This window comes from Phasianus colchicus, chromosome 1 (genome assembly GCF_987193195.1).
Source record: "Phasianus colchicus chromosome 1, bPhaCol1.hap1.1, whole genome shotgun sequence".
Classification (NCBI taxonomy): Eukaryota; Metazoa; Chordata; class Aves; order Galliformes; family Phasianidae; genus Phasianus; species Phasianus colchicus.
The window spans coordinates 73,404,017-73,422,578 of NC_143436.1; the positions used below are offsets into that span (position 1 = coordinate 73,404,017).

Here is an 18,562-nt window from a genome sequence, read left to right on the forward strand (position 1 = left end):
AAAGACAAAAGCGAGGCTACAATTCTTTAACTACATGGGGATTAAAGTACATGCCATGGACATAAAAAATAAAAGATGAAAAGATATCTGCAGTCTCAGAGAAAATGAGTTGAGAGAAATCCAACTGATACTGGCAGCCAAGCCTGATGCATACCCAAGCCTGATGTGTAGAAGGAGGGAAGAGTCCCCAAAACAAAACCAACATAGTAAGAAAACAAGACTGGCAGCAAAAAGGCCGTCAGAAATATCTGCAACCTTATCTGGAGAAAACTGTACCTTAAGCCCTGGATATGACAAGAAGAAATAGCAGCAGGAATACAGGAAATATAGCTCCCTATGTCATCTCAAAATCACTGTTCTCTTTTCTCCCTCCTTCAAGCTTTCACTGTTATACAGATCAGGAAGGTGACGAAAAATGTCAGAATAGAAAAAAAAAAAAAGCAAGCAAAAGATGGCCTTGTATGGCTAATGTTAGAAATGCTTTTTATAAAGGTTTATAATGGCCCTGAGAAGGACATCTGACACAACATGACAAGTGTGATGTCATTTCAAGACAAGAAGCCAAAAGGTGGGGAAAGCCAACCCTTGGAACAAGCAGCCCATGATGCTAAGGCTATCTTGAGCCCTGACTTTTCTGAGTAGGAAACAGCTAACAAAGATCATGTGTGAAATCAATTTACTATCAGACTAGGGAAAGATAATAGTTTTATTTTGTTAGTTTTATTCCATTGGAGCAAAAGCATCATTTGTTGCCTGTAAATAATGCAATTGCCAAGAACACAGCATTGTTGTCTCAGAAGTCTTTCAAAGAGCTTTAGGGTTTGAAACACTTGATAAGACTCCTTTACAATGCATCACTATAAATAAGTACAATTTCATTTCTTGCTAGAGTGTTTTTAATATTGCCATTACAGCCTTTAAACTCATTTGCATTGTCTCTAAGCAGAGAAAAGGACTGTGACAGATACAGGTATATATACAAAGTGAAAAATCAGTCCAAGTTGCATAGTTTTTACAAAGTCAGGAATAGGACAAGAAACAAGCAATGCAAGGATGTAAAAAGATTAAAGTAGTATTTGGTGGACTTAAGAATCCTGTTTCTTCAACATTTGTAAAAATTTTAGAGAGAAAACATACAAACAACATCTTCCCTGGAATTACTAGGTGAGAAATATATTTTTTTTAACAGGTCAAAACTTTCTACAATCATTTTCCTTCCAATTGTATTCTTTCATTTCCATAGGAAAAGGCCAAGTGCTCCAAACAGCACGGTGTGACTTTACTTGTACAGCTAATCTGATTTTATAGGCATTTCTCAAGCAAGTAAAATCATAGAATCATAAAATGACAATGTTGGAAAGGACCTACAAGATCATTTAGTCCAACTGTTTACCCATTAACATTGCTACCACAAGCTACTAATCCTTGTAGCTCCTCATCCAGATGCCTCTTGAACACTGCCAGGGACAGTGACTCCACCACCTCCCTGGGCAGGCCATTCCAGTGCCTGACCACTCTCTGAGAGAAAAAGTTTTTCCTTATGTCTAACCCAAACCTCCTCTGGTACGCCTTGCAGCCATTTCCTTGGGTCCTGTTTGTTGCCTGGGAGAAGAGGCCAAACCCCTCCTCATCACAACCTTCCTTCAGGCAGTTGTAAAGTGCAATTAGGTCTCCCCTGAGCCTCCTCTTCTCCAGACTAAACAATCCCAGCTCCCTCAGCCACTCCTCATAAGACTTGTGCTCCGGACCCCTCACCAGTTTAGTTGCCCTTCTCTGGACTTGTTCCAGGGCCTCAATGTCTTTTTTGTAGCAAGGGGAACAAAACTAAACACAATACTCAAGGTGCAGCCTCACCAGCGCTGAGGGGGGATGATCACCTCCCTGCTCCTGCTGAACACATTATTTCTAATGCAGGCCAGGATACCGTTGGCCCTCTTGGCCACCTGGGCACACTGTAGGCTCATGTTCAGCTGTGCATCAACCAACACCCCCAGGTCCCTTTCCTCTTCACAGTCATCCAACTATTCAGCCCCAAGCCTATAATGCTGCATGGGCTTATTGTGGCCAAAGAGCAGGACCTGGCACTTGGCCTTGTTGAACCTCATCCCATTCACCTCAGCCCAGTCATCCAGCTTATCTAGATCTGGGGCCTTCCTATCCTCGGGCAGATTGACACCACCTCCCAACTTGGTGTCATCTGCAAACTTACTGAGGGTACACTCAATCCCCTCATCTAGGTCATCAATACAGATATTAAACAAGATGGGCCCCAATACCAACCCCTGGGGGACAACACTTGTAACGGGTCACCAGCTGGACTTAACTCCATTAACCACTACCCACTGGGCACAGCCCTCTAGCCAGTTCCTTACCCAAAGAAGGGTACAGCTGTCCAGGCTACGGGCAGCCAATTTCCCCAGGAGAATCTGTGGGAGACCATGTCAAAGGCTTTGCTGAAGTCTAGGTAGACTACATCAACAGCCTTTCCCTCGTCTACCAATCTGGTCACCCAGCTGTAGAAGGATATGAGGTTGGTCAAGCATGACCTACCTTTTATGAACCTGTGCTGGCTGGGCCTGATCTCCCGGAAGCCATGCACGTGCTGTGTGATCTCACCCAAGATGATTTGCTCCCTGGTACTGAAGTCAGGCTGACAGGCCTGTAGTTCCCTGGATCCTCCTTACCACCCTTCTTGTAGACGAGAGTTACATTAGCAAGCCTCCAATCCTCTGGGACATCTCCAGATAACCAGGAGTGCTGGTAGATGGTGGAGAGTGGCTTGGCAATCACCCCTACCAGCTCCCTCAGCACCCTAGGATGGAGCCTGTCTGGTCCCATGAACTTGTGACAGTCCAGATGGAGGAGGAGCTCTCTAATTGTCTCCACCTGAATCACTGGGGGTGTATTTTGCATAGCATTTCAGGCTTCCAGATCAGGGCGTAAAGTGCCCTGAGGATAACTGATCTGCCTATTAAAGGCAGATGTAAAGAAGGCATTGAGGACCTCAGCCTTTTCCTTGTCCTCAGTGGTCACATTCCCCAGTGCATCAAGTAAAGGATGGAAATGCTCCTTGGTTCTTCTCTTACCATTGACATATTTGTAAAAGGATTTCTTATTCTCTGTTATTGCAGTGGCCAACCTGAGTTCAAGTTGGGCTTTTGCCTTCTTAACTTCCTGCATACCTTGGCAACTTCCTTGTAATCTCCCCAAGTAGCTTGCCCCTTCTTCCAGAGGACATAGACTCTCTTTTTCTTCCGGAATCTCAACAGTAGTTCTCAGCTCATCCACACTGGTCTTCTTCCCCTACAGCTCACTGGCATTCAGTCTGTTCTTGCACCTTTAAGACTTACATCTTGAGGGGCGTCCAGGCTTCCCTTTATCCTTAAGGAGCGACTCCAAAGAGACCCATGCTACAAGCACCCTGAACAGGTCAAAGTCCACCCTCTGGAAGTTCAGGATAGCAGTTTTGCTAGTCACCCTTCTGACATCTCCAAGAATAGAGAATTCTACAATTTCATGAGCCCAAGACAGTCCCCAATCTTCACATCTCCCACCAGTCCTTCTCTGTTAGTGAAGAACATGTCCCACCCCTGGTAGGCTCTCATACCAGCTGTGTAAGGAAGCTATCTTCCACACAGTCTAGAAATCTGTTGGACTGCTTCCTCTGCGCTGTATAATATTTCCAACATATATCAGGGAAATTGAAGTTTCCCACGGGAACAAATGGCAATTCCGCAATTTCTGCAAGCTGCTCATAGAATGAATGCCTCATCCATCTCTTCATCCAGATTAGGCAGACCCTCACCAAGATGTTGCCCCTACAGGCCTTTCCTCTGATCTTTACCCACAGGCACTCAGCTTTATCATTCCCAACCCCAAGCTCTTCAACATCAAAACTGTCTTTAATACTAAGGGCCACACCACCACCCTTCCTTCCTCGTCTATCCCTTCTGAAGAGCTTGTAGCCATCCATCACAGCACTCCAGTCATGGGAGTGGTCCCACCATGTTTTGGTAATTAAAATCACACACATGCTTATGTGTGTGTAGATTCAGATTGTGGCTTTGCTTTTGCAGAGAGTGAGTGTATTTGCCTACCTAGCATATTTCTGTTTTGCTGTACTAAATTCAGGAAAAATATACTCTTGTGAATACCACCATACAAAGAAAAAAAGCCCTTATTAAAAAAAAAAAAAAGAAAATGAGAAAAAAAAATCATGAGAAATCATTGGCATAAACTGAAGAATTTACAAGATTTTGGATATAACTATAAACACAAATTTTCTTGTGTTATGGTGTCACTTGCACATACTGCATAATTCACACAGCCCCTTCTGCACTTACATGTCTCTTCATATTCCTCTATGCACCAGTCTTTGGTGTCCTTCCAAAAGGAATGGAGAGAGGAAAATATTAAGTGAACTGGGGGAGAGATTGGAAGGGAAAACAAGGAAATGTTGAAGATAAAAAAACAACAACAACAAAGAACAAAAAACAGAGAAGGAAACAAACTGCTGGAAAAATTGTCTAGAGGGAGAAAGTGTAAAAATGGAAAGGAAAGAGGAAATTCAGCATAATATGTACAAGTCAGAGACCAGCAAGCCAAGTTTTCAGCTGGAGTAAGCCAGTGAAGCTCCACTAAAGTGAGTGGACCTGAAATGATTTCTAATTGAATAAAGAAATCAAGAAGAGAAAGTGTGCTTCTGGAACTTCTGAATTAAACGTTGTCAGGAAAACTCAGTAAGAATGCTGTGAAGGCCACTATTCTCTAAATATAATCCAGTTAGACTCATATTTTACAAAGCTCGATGTTCATACACTCTGGATGGGTCCTAAGGCTGCCTAAGAGGATCTGAATGTGAAGCATGGGCTTCTGGATGCTTACAAGTACAACAAGGGATATCTGAAGGCAGACTGGGATTTGCTTGTTGCATCTACACATTCAGCATGGGTAGCTACCTTAAGCTTCCACATTTGAATCCTTGAGATCATCACAGAATACAGCGAAGACAGGAGTGCATGCAGTAGATCTCAGCCTCCTGTTAACAAACACTTTGCCAGACCATTAGGAAGTTTTAGAGTGCTACTAGTCCAGATTTGGAGGACAAGTCTATTTGTTTTGACACAGATCAAATCCCAAACCAAACCATATAATCCCCCACAATTAAAACTCATGGAAAGTTGCCATTCTTTAAGAAATTGAAAAGTCAAGACTAAAACCCATGGCTTTTAGGGTGGCAGGGAAATTCCTTTTGAATTCAATCTCTCTCTTGCTGCTCTGTGTCAACCCTCCATCCATCTGGAAATGCTTGGAGGGCCCTGAGAGGAGCTGTGAGCAGTTCTCCTTCTCATTGCTTAGGGAGCTGTGCCAGGGACCCAGTTCAAGACCTGAGCAATGTCTTGCTTGGCTACTTGTTTGGATAGAAAAAAAAATAATTTACGGGAGAATTACAGAGGAAGGGCCAAATTTCAGCAAGTACTGAAGTGTCTGGAAGTTTGGCTGAAGGATTGGTAGCACTGTTGCAGCAGTTTAAATTTCCACTTGTTGCAAACAGCAGCAAAACTTAATGGCCATGTACACAGGTAGCCCCAAATGATCTGCAGATTACACCTAAAGCTCTCACTGTGGGAAATAACTGAGAGCTGAGTGCATGGTGAAACTTTTCACCATGACATAGGCAAGGTGAGGTCTTCTTGTTGATCCAAGTGATGAGTGTTTAAAGAAGAAAACATTGAGATGCTAGGAGCTGTAGTATCCTACATCCCACTGTAATGTGTGGAAACATTCCCCTGTATTAAACACAAAGGTCTCTTCCTGGAGACTAAGTGCAATTCCCTGTCTCCTGGAGAGCAGCCATCATTTCTCCCAGGCAAACAAGAGTGCCTGGTACCATCATATTCCACATCCACATTTCAGTGCCTAGATGACTCTTCCACATCAGTGCACTTAGACAGCAGTATTGCCAAACTGCTGCACTTGGGAAAAAGTCCACGGCAGTTGTAAGTGAGGGGTACAGTGCATCATGGCAACACGAAGCACTGACACTGAGACTACAGATATGGTGATATGTAGCACTGTGAGCAATAGGCAGAAGTTGTCTCTAAAGCATGGGGAAGATAGATTCCTCAGAGAAGAGAGCTGATTTAAAAAGTCTTAAGATTTTAGAAAGGCGCAACGAAGGTCACAGTTCTGTTTATATTGTTCCCAGTAAATATTTCTGCAGTTTCAAAAGCTTTATTTCACATTTTTGCTTAGATCCTCTATTAGCTTGGATAAGACAGAACATTTGGCAATAAAGTATGGCACAATAAATGTGGCAAATTTAATCCGACTTTTCATGTTTCGGGATTAAAGAAGACATTTTAAAACTGTCACATCCTGATGACTAACCTTATTCATTGCTTTCCCCATAGACTATGGGTATGTGTATGTAGCGATTGCTTGCAAAAGGCATGCAAAGACCATTCAAATAAAGTGGCTTGTGAAATAAAACTTTACAGCTGAAAAGCTAAAAATAAAACTCAGTTCTTCGCAACTTTCTGAGTTAATATTCCCTCTGTTTTTCTTATTATTCTGATTATTCCTCCTGTTGTTTTTTCGTAGCTGAGCAAAAATTTCTGCCCAATTCACACAGTAGTTTGGAAAACTCAAGTAGTACATGTGTTATTATAAAATTTGATTTTGATTCTCACACTATAGCTTCATTTACACTTGATTTAAAGTCTCTTTACAGCAGGAAATGGTATGAAGGAGTTACTGTTTTTTTAGCAGTATCAGAAGTTTTCTATGCATATTATTCTGCTGTTATTACTAATTTAATTATAATCACTCCTATAAAACTTTTAGGGTTCTCCATTAACAACTCAGTTATCACGACAATTCTTCAGAAATAGAGGGAATATAAAAATTGTTTTGATTATTTTCTAATAAAACTGGTGAGTGATGCAGTGAAAATGAAATTACATACAGCATGTTCTTCCTTAAGTGTGTATACAAGAATGCTACTGATTTTTGCAACCTTGCAAAAAAAATTCTCAACATGGTATTCATTTCATAATTGACTATTTAACCATATTTCTCTCATGTAAAGATAAGGTTATTCAAAGAATTTCCATCAGAAAGACGAAATAGTTTTCCTTCAGAAACTGTAGTTTTCTAAGCAGAGATTTTTAGTCAGCATTGTAGCTGCAATGTTAATTGAAACATCTTCCTGTTACCCTCTTCAGTTGGCTGAAATAGCAGTTATTCTATTTTGTTTAGTAACAACTGGAAAAAAAAAACAAAACAAAAAAACAGAAAAATAATGTTTATTTGTAATCATATTGACATTCTTCTAACTAAAATTGAGTGTTGCAGCGGATGGCTATAAGCTCTTCAGAAGGGATAGGCAAGGAAGAAGGGGCAGTGGTGTGACTCTCTACGTTAGAGAGTGTTTTAATGTTGTTCAGCTTGGGAATGTGAATGATAAGGTTAAGTCTCTATGGGTAAGGATCAGGGGGAGGGCCAACAAGACTGACATCCTGGTGGAGTTACAGACTGTCTAACCAAGATGATGAGGTGGATGAGGTGTTCTACATGCTCTGTGGCAGAAGCTATGTGATCACCAGCCTTCGTTCTCATGAGAGACTTCAACTTCCCCAAAATATACTGGAAATATAATACAGTGCAGAAGAAGCAGTCTAGGAGGTTTCTAGAGTGTATGCAAGACAACTTCCTGAAACAGCTGGTAAGACAGCCTACCAGGGGATGTGCCTCACTAGATCTGCTGTTCACAAACAGAGAAGGACTGGTGGGAAATGTGGAGATCGAGAGCTGTCTGGGGCACAGCGAGTGCAAAATGTTAGACTTCTTGATTCTTGATGAAGTCAGGAAGGAGGTCAGCAAGACTGCTACCTTGGAGTTCCAGAGGGTGGATTTTGAATATTCAGGATATTGGTAGAGATAATCCCATGGGAGTTGGTCCTGGATGGTGAAGGGATCAGGAAGGCTGGAAGCTCTTCAAGAAAAAAGTTTTAGAGGAGGAGGAGTGGGCTGTCTCCCCATACCATATGATGAGCCAGCAGGAAAGAAAACTGGTATGGATTAACAAGGGTCTTTTTCTGAGGCTCCAGGGAAAAAGAGTCTACCACCTGTGGAAGAAGGGACAGGTAATGCAGGGAAGAAACTGTTAGGATATGCAGGGAGAACATTATAAAGGCAAAAGCTTGAGTTCAACCTGGCCACTGGGGTAAAAGAGAACAAAATACTTGTTTACAAATATATTAACAGTGGGAGGAGGGCTAAGGAGAATCTCCAACCATTACTAAATGCACCAGTGAACGCGACCACTGAGGATAAGGAAAGGCTGAGGTTCTCAGAGTCATATTTAAATCTGTTTTTGAAAGTCAGGCCAGTTATCCTCAGATATTCTACCCCTGACCTGGAAGTATGGGATGGGGAGAAGAATAACCCCCCCCACAATTCAGGTAGAAACAGACCTGTGCTCAGCTCTGGTGAGGCTGCACCTCAAGTTCTGTGTTCAGTTTTGGGCCCCTCACTACAAGAAAGACATAAAGGCTCTGGAGCATGTCCATAGGACAGCAAATCAGGCCAGGGGTTTGGAGCTCAAGTCTTACAAGGAGTGGCTTGAGGAAACTGGGATTGTTTAATCCAGAGAAGAAGAGACGTAGGGGAGACCTTATTGCTTTCTACAACTACCTGAAAGGAGGTTATAGAGAGATGGGGGTCAGCTTCTTCTCCTGCATAACTAGTGATATGACTAGACAGAATGGTCTCAAGTCATTCCAGGGGACATTCAGGTTGGATATTAGGAAAAACTCTTCTTTGAGAGAGTGGTCAGGCACTGGAATGGGCTGCCAGAGAGATGATAGAGTCACTGTCCCTGAAGGTGTTCAAGAAATGTTTAGATGTTGTACTAAGGGACATGATTTATTGGGGAGATATTGTTGGTAGCAGGGTGGTCAGACTTGAGGATCGAGGAGGTCTTTTCCATCCTTGGTGATTCTATGATTCTATGAATTTCATGCCATTTAAGGTATTTTTTCTACTTGAACACTACACTAGTATTTTAAAATTTTACCACAGATTTATAGAATGCTACATTTGGAACTGAAAAATACTTATTTTCTGATTAATCTTCATAAGAATTCTCCTATTTCTGTATCTTCTATTCACTTCTTTGTCTCCCTCCTGCCCCTTTTCTTGGCTGTGGCAAGTGTACCTTGCCTTAACATGAGAATCTTTCTTAATGAATGCTCATGAAGATTTTTTAAAACTATTATTTTCATAGGATACATCAAGTCCAAGAAGCATGAATGTACATGCAGACATTTTTGTTTAAAAATGCCTAATATTTGAAGTTAGTCATAGGCTGAATTGAGCTCACACTATTTAATGCACCGATATTTTCACTGCAAGGGATGACATCATTTAAAATGTGCATTTGATACTGGAAGTAGAGCTGGTTCAGAGAAGGCTGAAATTGGGAGCCTCTCTACTGACTTCAGTAGACTAAAGATCACATCCTTAAAGGCTATGGGTAGAAGACAATTTCAAGGCACTCCTTTCACATAAAAAAACTCAGAAACTATCTGGTGCACAGCACAGCATTAAGAAAGTTGCATATATGCAGCAAGCAAGTCAACCTACCTGCATATTCTACAGTCCTGCAAACTGCCCTTCGTGGAGTTTTTTTGTTTGTTTTTATTTTTTAAGAAAAAACAGAATTGTCATTATACCAGTATGACAGTTGGATACCAATAACCCTTCATTCAATAAATTAAGGATTTCTGATGTGCCAGAGGCTGAAAAGCCTCTGCTTCGCTTTGACTTTTTGTTCCTACTAAATTGCCATTCACATTTCAGCAAAATTAAATATCCTTAAATAAATATTTAGGTGCCAGCAAATGATGAGAGAAGTAAAAGAAGTTAATTGGCAGCTGTTGGCTGCAATACTCAAGCAAGATTAAAAAACTAAACTAAACTAAACTAAACTAAAAAGAAAGGAAAGAAAAGTTGTTGTTTTCTACAAGTCCTGTAGCTGTGACAGGGAATAACTTCAGGCTATAAAATAAAAATACCCCTCATGTTCTGTTCCTGAGCTTTTCTGTTGTATTAACTTTTTTTTTTTTCTTTTCTTTTCTTTTTTTTTTTTTTTTTGCCATTTAAGCTATCCTCTTGACTTCAGAGCAGTACATCTAAATGTCAAGTTCATGTCAAGTGGCTTGCAACACTGTACAGCTTACTCTTCTTATTCTCCTCTCTCCCATGAGAAGTAGTGCTGGGGCAAATAATGTTCACTCACAGCAACAGTGAGAAAGCTCCTGGTGATTCCTGTCTGTAGAATGGCCAGCAAACTATTTTGGGTCTTTTTTTTTTTTGAGAAAAGGAGACATGTTGACAGTGTTGCTCTGAGCAACAGGTAAATGAGGAGAGAGCAATGGAGTGGCCTGGGGTGGGTTATAGGATCAAGGCATTGGAGAATACATAATTTTCTCCAGTGTTGGGAGGAGGGTGGAATGAGAAGCATTGGCTCATGGGGAACAGGATGGAGAAACTAAGCACGGAGAAGGAAGAATAAAGTCCCTGCCCCCCTCCTCATAGCTGTCGGTCCCAATTAGCAGCATGCAGGCACTATTGGAGAGCTATGTGGCTGACTATGGGCAGCCAAGTCCCAGATCCCACCTCCAGCTCTGCAGTCCATTAAACTAAACCATTAAACTCAAGAGAACGCTACATATAGTAGCAAAATTTGCAAGATCAAGCCCAAGAAAGCAATTAAACTGCATGTGAGGGCTGGGAGCGGGGAAGATGAACTCTGTATCTGCATCCAGATCCAACCTAGCAGCTGAGTAGGTGACTGCTTGCAGACCTCTGGCTATCCTTCCTTTGTGCTGTTGTGTCTTATGGCTCAGGAAAACAGTCATGTTGATGGACCATATTCTTATTTCTGCTCTGTGCTTTTGCCTCTAGACAAATCCCTTTTGTCACTTTTGGATGTTGAAACAAAAAAGACTTTCTAAATCAAACTTAGAATTAAGCAATGATGCTACTTTTTTCTTAATTGTATGTCCCTAATCACAAACTCAGCCAGCCATGATCCTTCCTTCTTCTATGCATGCACAGAGTGTACACTTCAGTTTTCTGTCCATCTCACTAGACCCAGACTGACCTCTTCAGCTCCTTTTGCCCTGGATCTGTCTGTGACATGACTCAGCTTCCAAGTTTTCAGAGGACAGCTCCAGAAACTCTGCAGGAGGCAGTGGTACCCTCGGTTTTCTATTTCTTTAGCCTGTTCTGTCCACAGAAATGATAATTAGCTATATGTATATACACTAATCCTTTCTTTGAACAGTACTAAATTCTTGCCTCAATACCTTCCTGTGACCTGTAGTTTAATTAAACACCATGTGAGAAGGTATTTCCTTTTATCAGTTTTGAATAAATCACTTTTCTGTTTCATTGAGTACCTCCTTGTTGATATTTTTAGACAGAGCCCCATTTTGAAGAAGACTTATAATCTCCAAATCAGCTCTTTATTTAGAATATATACACAGGCTGTAAAAATACTTTTTACTTTTTCCTCTGAGGCTTTCTAGGCAATATAAGGACAAAGTTAAAAATTAATACAATACAATCTGAACTATGTAAGAGGGTTTTGTTTTGTCTTTTTTTTTTTTTTTTTTTAATTCATTGCTTGGCTAACTGAACACAGTAGGAGCAGGTACCTGACAGAAGGTAGACTGATTTTTCTTCTAATCTCTGCTCTGTTACACTTCATTTTAGGAAAGCTCTTCTGCAAATATGTGAGCCTCTTCTGCTTCCATGCAGTAAATAAAAACGTGGTTTTGTAAGTTGTGGGTCAGAAGCAACAAGAGAAATTACTTGGTCATGCAGAGAAAGACTCGTGACTGCTTATCCCCTAGGCATTCAACAGTTTCAGCTCCTGCAGTGGTAGCCCTGTGTTTGCACGGCTGTGTGGCTGCCCAGCTTGTTACTCTGTGCCATCAGTTATCACCTCACTTTGGGCCAGCACGGCCATGTTTTTCACATGCTGGTTGGTGAGCAGCCTGTTACATACTTTGCTATTATTATCCAAGATTTACTCATATATATCTGTAGCCACAAATGATGTGTGCTACTGAAACACTTTACAATCTGGCCATTGCAGAAATACAGATTTCTGTTTAACAGAACAAAAAAAGCCCAAGCTTTTTTTTTTTTTTTTTTTTTTTTTTTTTTTTTTTTTTTGACAATGCTGCTGTTAAGTCGTTTTTTGTTGTTGGTATTTCTTTTAATTTGCTTATCTATGTGGGTTTTTTTTTGTTTGTTTGTTTAACAAATTATTATGTTTGATATAACTTTCATCAACAGTTGTTGCCAGAAGACCTAAAAATTAAAGTAAGAAACATAAATTTAAGTCTCCAGAAAAGGACATAGAGATATGATACTAAGACTTACTGAAGTCTCTATATGAACTTTTTACCATTTTACCAGTGATATAATCTATTAGAACCCTTTATTAAAGTATTAAGGGCACATATTAGTGAGACATCAAAAGAAGTTAACCAACTTCAGGCATAATTTCAATATTATAAATATTTATCTAGCTCCATTCCAACACTATTTGATATTCTCTCAGGATGAGAGCTGAAATGTGTCCAACATTACACTAGGAGTTAAGCTGGATAAGCCTGTTCCTATAAGTTAAATTCAGGTGTGAACTTGCAACAGTAAAGTAACTGTTGTGCACATGTGGCAGCTTGTTCTGCTGTCCGTACCTCTGATTAATGAATATCAGTCCAGCTAAGCAACGGACTTTTCCAAAAACAAACTGTGTAATCAGCAGCCATTGTGGGATTTGTAAGATAATCTAAATAGCTTGTTTACAAACAAATTAAAGGATTATATCTTAATATAACTCCTTTCAGAGTAGTTTGTTTTAAATGATAAATTATGCTTGTTCAAGTACATTGCTACCTCCCTATTTGACCTCAGCAAAGACAAACACATGTCTGAATGGCCCACTCTTGGGCCTATATGAGAAATAAAATCCCTTTTCCAAAATGTGTTTCTTAAGAAACTACAGGAAAGTAGGACAGGAAAGGGGCATTGACAATCTGTGAAAACGTATGAGAAAAACTTTTTATTATACATCAAATAGATAGAGCTGGAATGGATACATGTGATCTTCAAGCCTGGTTCTAGTCCACGGAGCACACTTGATAAAGAGTGGCATCACAGTACCTGAAGGAACAAGACAAGACAAAATTGTGGAAATAGTGTAAGGATGAGAATAGCATCCGGGCAGATGATTGTTGGTGGTAGATATGGCCAACTGGAAGCACAAATTAGTTTTGTACAGAAAGGTCAGGACATACATTGAAATGAAGAAATCTGTTTCAAGATAACATCATAGAATCATAGGATGGCTTGAGTTGGGAGGAACCTTAAAGACCATTTAGTTCCAACCCCTCTGCCATGGGCAGTGTTGTCACCCACTAGATCAGGCTGCCAAGTCTAGCCAAGAACACCCCCAGGGATGAGGTATTCGGACCTTCCCTGAACAACTTGTTCCAGTAACAAACTACCCTCTTGGTAAAAAAATTCCCTCCTTAGTATCTAATATAAATCTCTGCTCTTTTAGTTTAAACCAGATGTGTCCTATCCAAGGCCTATGGGCCACACGTGTACATCTACGTGGACATCTAGTAATATGGCCTCAGAAGATTATAACTTAATACATTACTATATGATTTTTAGCTATATTTTTTCATATGTCAATTGCACATAGCTTGAGTGTATACTCTATAGGTATTATGGTTTAACCTGGCAGATGGTTCAGCACCACACTGTCGTTTGCTCATTCCCTCCTTCCCAATGGGATGAGAGAGAGAATCGAAAAAACCCCCACAAAGTAGAATTCATGGGTTGAGATAAAATTATTTACTAAGATAGAGAAAAGGAAAAGGATAATAATTATGACATGTATATATATATTAAAAGAAATATAAATATATATATATGTATAAATGTATATAACAAGTGATTCCCAAGCAATTCCTCACCATCCCCTGACTGATGCACAGCTCATCCCCCAAGCAGTGGAAGAGTGTGATATAAACTCTCACCCCCTTCGAAACTCCTTCTGCATGATGTCATATGTTATGGAATATCCCTTTGGTCAGCTGAAGTCAGCAATCCTAATTCTGTTCCACCCCAGCTCCTTGGGCTCTTCATTGAGAATTGCCTTGACTCTGTATGACACTGCTTAGCAGCAACAATAAACATCAATGTGTTATCAACATTATTCTTCTCTTGTAACCAAAATATAGCAAAATTAGATCAATCTGACAACAATTATCTCTTGAGAACTCAGTAAGAATAGCAACCACTTCCATTGAGCATGACATTGATGCACTGGTTCCACAAAAACAAGGTCAAATATTCCACTAGTTTTATGTTTTTGCTGCCTACTTCTTCTTCTTCTTCTTTTTTTTTTTTTAATGTTTTCATGAAAAACGATATATATAAAAGAAGTTTAGTTATTAATATATATTAACTATATTATGTATTTTATATGCAGCCCAAGACAATTCCTCTTCACTCAGTGTGGTCCAGGCAAGCCAAAATGTTGGACACCCATGGTTTAAACAATTCTTCCATGTCCTATCACTAATTGCCTGTATAAAAAGTCAATTTTCCTCCTGTTTTAGAAGATCCCTTTAATTACTAGGGGGCCACACTGAGGTCTCCCTGGAGCCTTCTCTTCTCCAGACTAGACTAGCCCAGCTCCCTCAGTCTTTCTTTGTAGCAGAAATACTCGAGTCCTCTGACCTTTGCGGCCCTCCTCCAAAGCTCCACGTTTTACTTGTGCTGGAAGTCCCAGAAATGGATGCAGTACTTTGGATGGGTCCTCATGATGGCAGAATGGAGAGGGACAATCAACCCCCTTGTCCCGCTGGCCATCCACCTTTCATTGCAGCTCATGATACAGGCGGCCTTCCGGGTTGCACTTGCACTCAGCTGGCTCATATTCAGCTTTTCGTCCTACAGGACCCTCAAAGTCCTTCTTGGCTGGGCTGCTCTCAATGAGTTCTTCTCCTAGATTGCCCTGACACAAATGTAACACCCTGAGCTTGGCCTTGTTGAATCTCTTTAGGCTATCGTGGGCCCACTTCTCAGGCTTGCAGGAATAACACAAACCTGGTGCAATAATGGCTGGAATAGGTATTATGACTAAAACACAGCTGCTGGAAATACGTGCTATTCTGAAACTACATATGTAATGATTGAAGTAATGGGTAACCCTGTACATTAAGAGAACTAACATAGATAAGCAGAAAAAAACAAAAAAAAAAAAACAAAAAAAAAAAACAAAACAAAAAACAAAACAAAAGCAAAAAAAAAAACCCAAAAAACAACAACCAACAGCAACTGCAGTAAATCTCTCCAAACAATGACCACTGCCACCACCAGCAACAAAACACACTATGACTATTTATCCATTCACCATCATTTCAAATGAAAATGTGAAAAAATCTGGTTAAACAGATTAGAGTCACACTTTGATATGAATAAAGGTATGTGCAACAGTAGTACAGACAGAAACACTTCAGAGTTTTCTGCTATTTTGAAATACTTTCCAAAAATATATCGGAGAATAAATTCTACCAGTGTCAGGTAACATAGGTTTCCAGCAAAAATACCTGACTATTTTATTACATGGCTACTCCTGTGAAACCAGCAAAAGGAGATTTTTTTCTGGCCAGTACTTGGGAAAATAGCAGATGAGCTGCTCAGAGAACTAACCTTAGCTTGAAGTCTCATGATTCAACCCACCATAAGATTCTCAGAAGAAGAAACAAAGTGGAACTTTAAATAAAGGAGAAATTTCAATAGATTTAAGGAAACAATTAGTGACAAAAACTGGCCTGAGAATTTCTACGATTTGAACATGGAGTAAGCTTAGACTATTTTTAAATCAGTGCACACAAACTTATTTGGAACTTGTCTAAGACTGCTGTTTGGAGAAGGACTGCACAGTTCACCTTATATCAAAACAAATATATCATATAATAAATAATCAGTGATCCTAAAAAATATTGAGAAAAGGTTCCATCTTTGGAAAAGATCTGTCCAAGAAAAGCTGGATAAGTGCTGGGCTATTGTGAGAAGTTTGCTATCAATTCTTTCAGAAAATTCAACTGCATTGAAACAAATGACAAAGGGCTTCTCAGCCATGTGATTAGAAAAAAGAAAAAGAAAAACGAGCCTTAAAATTCTTTGCTTAAAAATTAAGTAGGTCTAGAATAAAATAGGGCAAAAACTTTGTCATAGTTTTCAGTAAATGTACAGGCTATGACTGCAGTATAAGAGGCAGGAGGAGAAGCAGAACAGATTTTGACAATGTAAAGAACATAGAAATAGTTTTCACATTTGCACATTTGCACACTTTCTGTTTTTCAGTGTGATGTATTAAGTATAGGAATGTGTTAAGGTCTTGTCTTGTCTAAGGGCTGAGAGACAGGAATTATGGAGATATTAGAATCTTCTTTTACTTGGCGCAGGGCAAACCTTCAGAAAGGAATAGCACATTACCTGATAGAAAATTTTTGCAGGGATAATGACAACACTGACATTAAATTTCAGCAGTGTATTCCCAAAGTATGGATAAAAGCAATCATCTGAAAGACAAGCTGCTTAACTAGAGTGTGGTGAAGGAGAGAGAGAACAGCCAAAAAGCCATGGATAAGCACACACTCAGAGGAAGATGGCTAAGCTGGAGTCTGCTGGAGACAGAAGCTAACACTTATTCTGTGGGGTTTTCCAAGGCCCATGAACAGTCAGTTCTGCCCAATGAAGGTTTTGCAAAGTTTCTCACTTGAGGATACTGTGACTCAGATGGCCAGTATAGAAAAAATGTATTGCCTACCTGCAGCCTCGTTCTGACTGATGATCCATCTTGTATCTACTTACATTTCTCTCTGATGGGGCCATGGGAGTAATATGCTGTGACAGTCACAGCTGAATTTGTCAGTCAGGCTCACAAGTATGGGAAGATGTAGCCAATCTCAGGAGTTATGCAAGAAGGTTGTGTCAGGACTGGGGTCACGAGAAAGATGTGCCTTTGTGACAAACACACAATGGGGATTGCCACATTGGAGGTGGAAGCAAAAACATTCTTGTGCGTTCATGAAAGGATCAGCTTTTGGACTGATCTCTTCAACTATTTTCATGAATAGTTTTGGCACAATAATAGAAATTCACAGGAATGCATTAATCAAACTTTTTTTAATGAGAATTTGGGACATTGCCAGTACAGCAAAGGATCAAACTGTCATACATGAAGAACTGCACCGACTATTAGAATAAAAGAAGTGTAATGGGTCATGCACTTACGAACTAATGATTAAAGGTTTTGGAAAAACCTATAAATCCTTCATTTGGAAAAATCTCAGGAAAGATTGAAAATGCTGGTCAGTACAATATGACAGAGAGCCACTGCATGTGGCTGTAATGAAAAAGACTGCTGTAATTCCATGATAAATGTTTCCAGTAAAAACTGGAAAGTATGACCATTGCTTAGAGGGCAGGGGCAACCTTTTTTCTTTTTTTTTTTGGAAAACTTTACACTCTTCTATGTATCTGTGTTTAAAAGAGATTCAAACTGGGACAAACACACAGACCCACTACTGATACAGTTTACTTGACATGGTGAGATGAGCTAAGTCCCACTTGGTCTCATACTCTTAGTTGTGCTCAGACAACTGTGTGGTGAACCACAGCAAAAGAGAAGCAACAACTTATGAGACAGAATTTATCCTTATAAAATTTTAGGATGTTGTTCTCAGGATCACATAACATTTAAGGATATGTTGTTTAATTTCCTTTCTAGGAAAGGTTGGATACTGTAGTACTCCAGCAGACAACAGCACAGTAAAATCGTGTCTGCACAGAAGAATGACAAAGATTTCTGTTCCAAGTATGTACACTGCCAATAATAAAAAGTGTAAAAAGGTTAATGTCCAGATCCACAAATGAAGTTAGGTATTAAAAATCCTCAATTAGCAGTATGTGTGGGAGCAGTGTGCTTGTGTAGATCATATTTGGCTTCAGTTTGACAGTTTGATGAAGAATAGCAGTTCTTCTCTGAGCACAGTCCCTTGTTCCAAAGTACTGCCTGCATGAATGGAGGCCATGAGAACCCTGGTATTAAGAGGGCACTCAAAATTGTCCAGAATTTCAATTGCCCAGATGCTTCTGACAGGACACACACGCCTCCTCATGGACAGCACCTCAAACACTTAACAAATTCATTTCTATCTTTGCAATCACAAATCAGTTCCAGTGGATTTCTCCTTTTATGAAATGTGATGGCTGCTGAATTGTTGAGCAAGAACTGGCAGGTCTGTGATCAGTACTTCTTCAGCCTGCTGCTTTGGAGGAGGATTGTCTATTGCCTAACACTATGAAAGAGCAAGGGTCATGAAATTGCTGCTTGGAAGCAGTATTCCAGGTGGCACACAGGTATACTGTGTGAGGTCTCACTGCTACAAATCAC

General features: G+C 40.1%; 1 long non-coding RNA gene across 1 annotated transcript; it reads right to left on the reverse strand.

Annotated features, from left to right (window-relative positions):
- Positions 1-13,117: 13,117 nt before the first annotated feature.
- LOC116235203 (uncharacterized) lies at positions 13,118-17,030 on the reverse strand. The gene is made up of 3 exons (XR_004168308.2): positions 16,934-17,030; positions 14,130-14,265; positions 13,118-13,245 (listed from the first exon to the last, which is right to left on the reverse strand). It is a non-coding gene; the product is annotated as an uncharacterized LOC116235203 (long non-coding RNA).
- Positions 17,031-18,562: the final 1,532 nt, after the last annotated feature.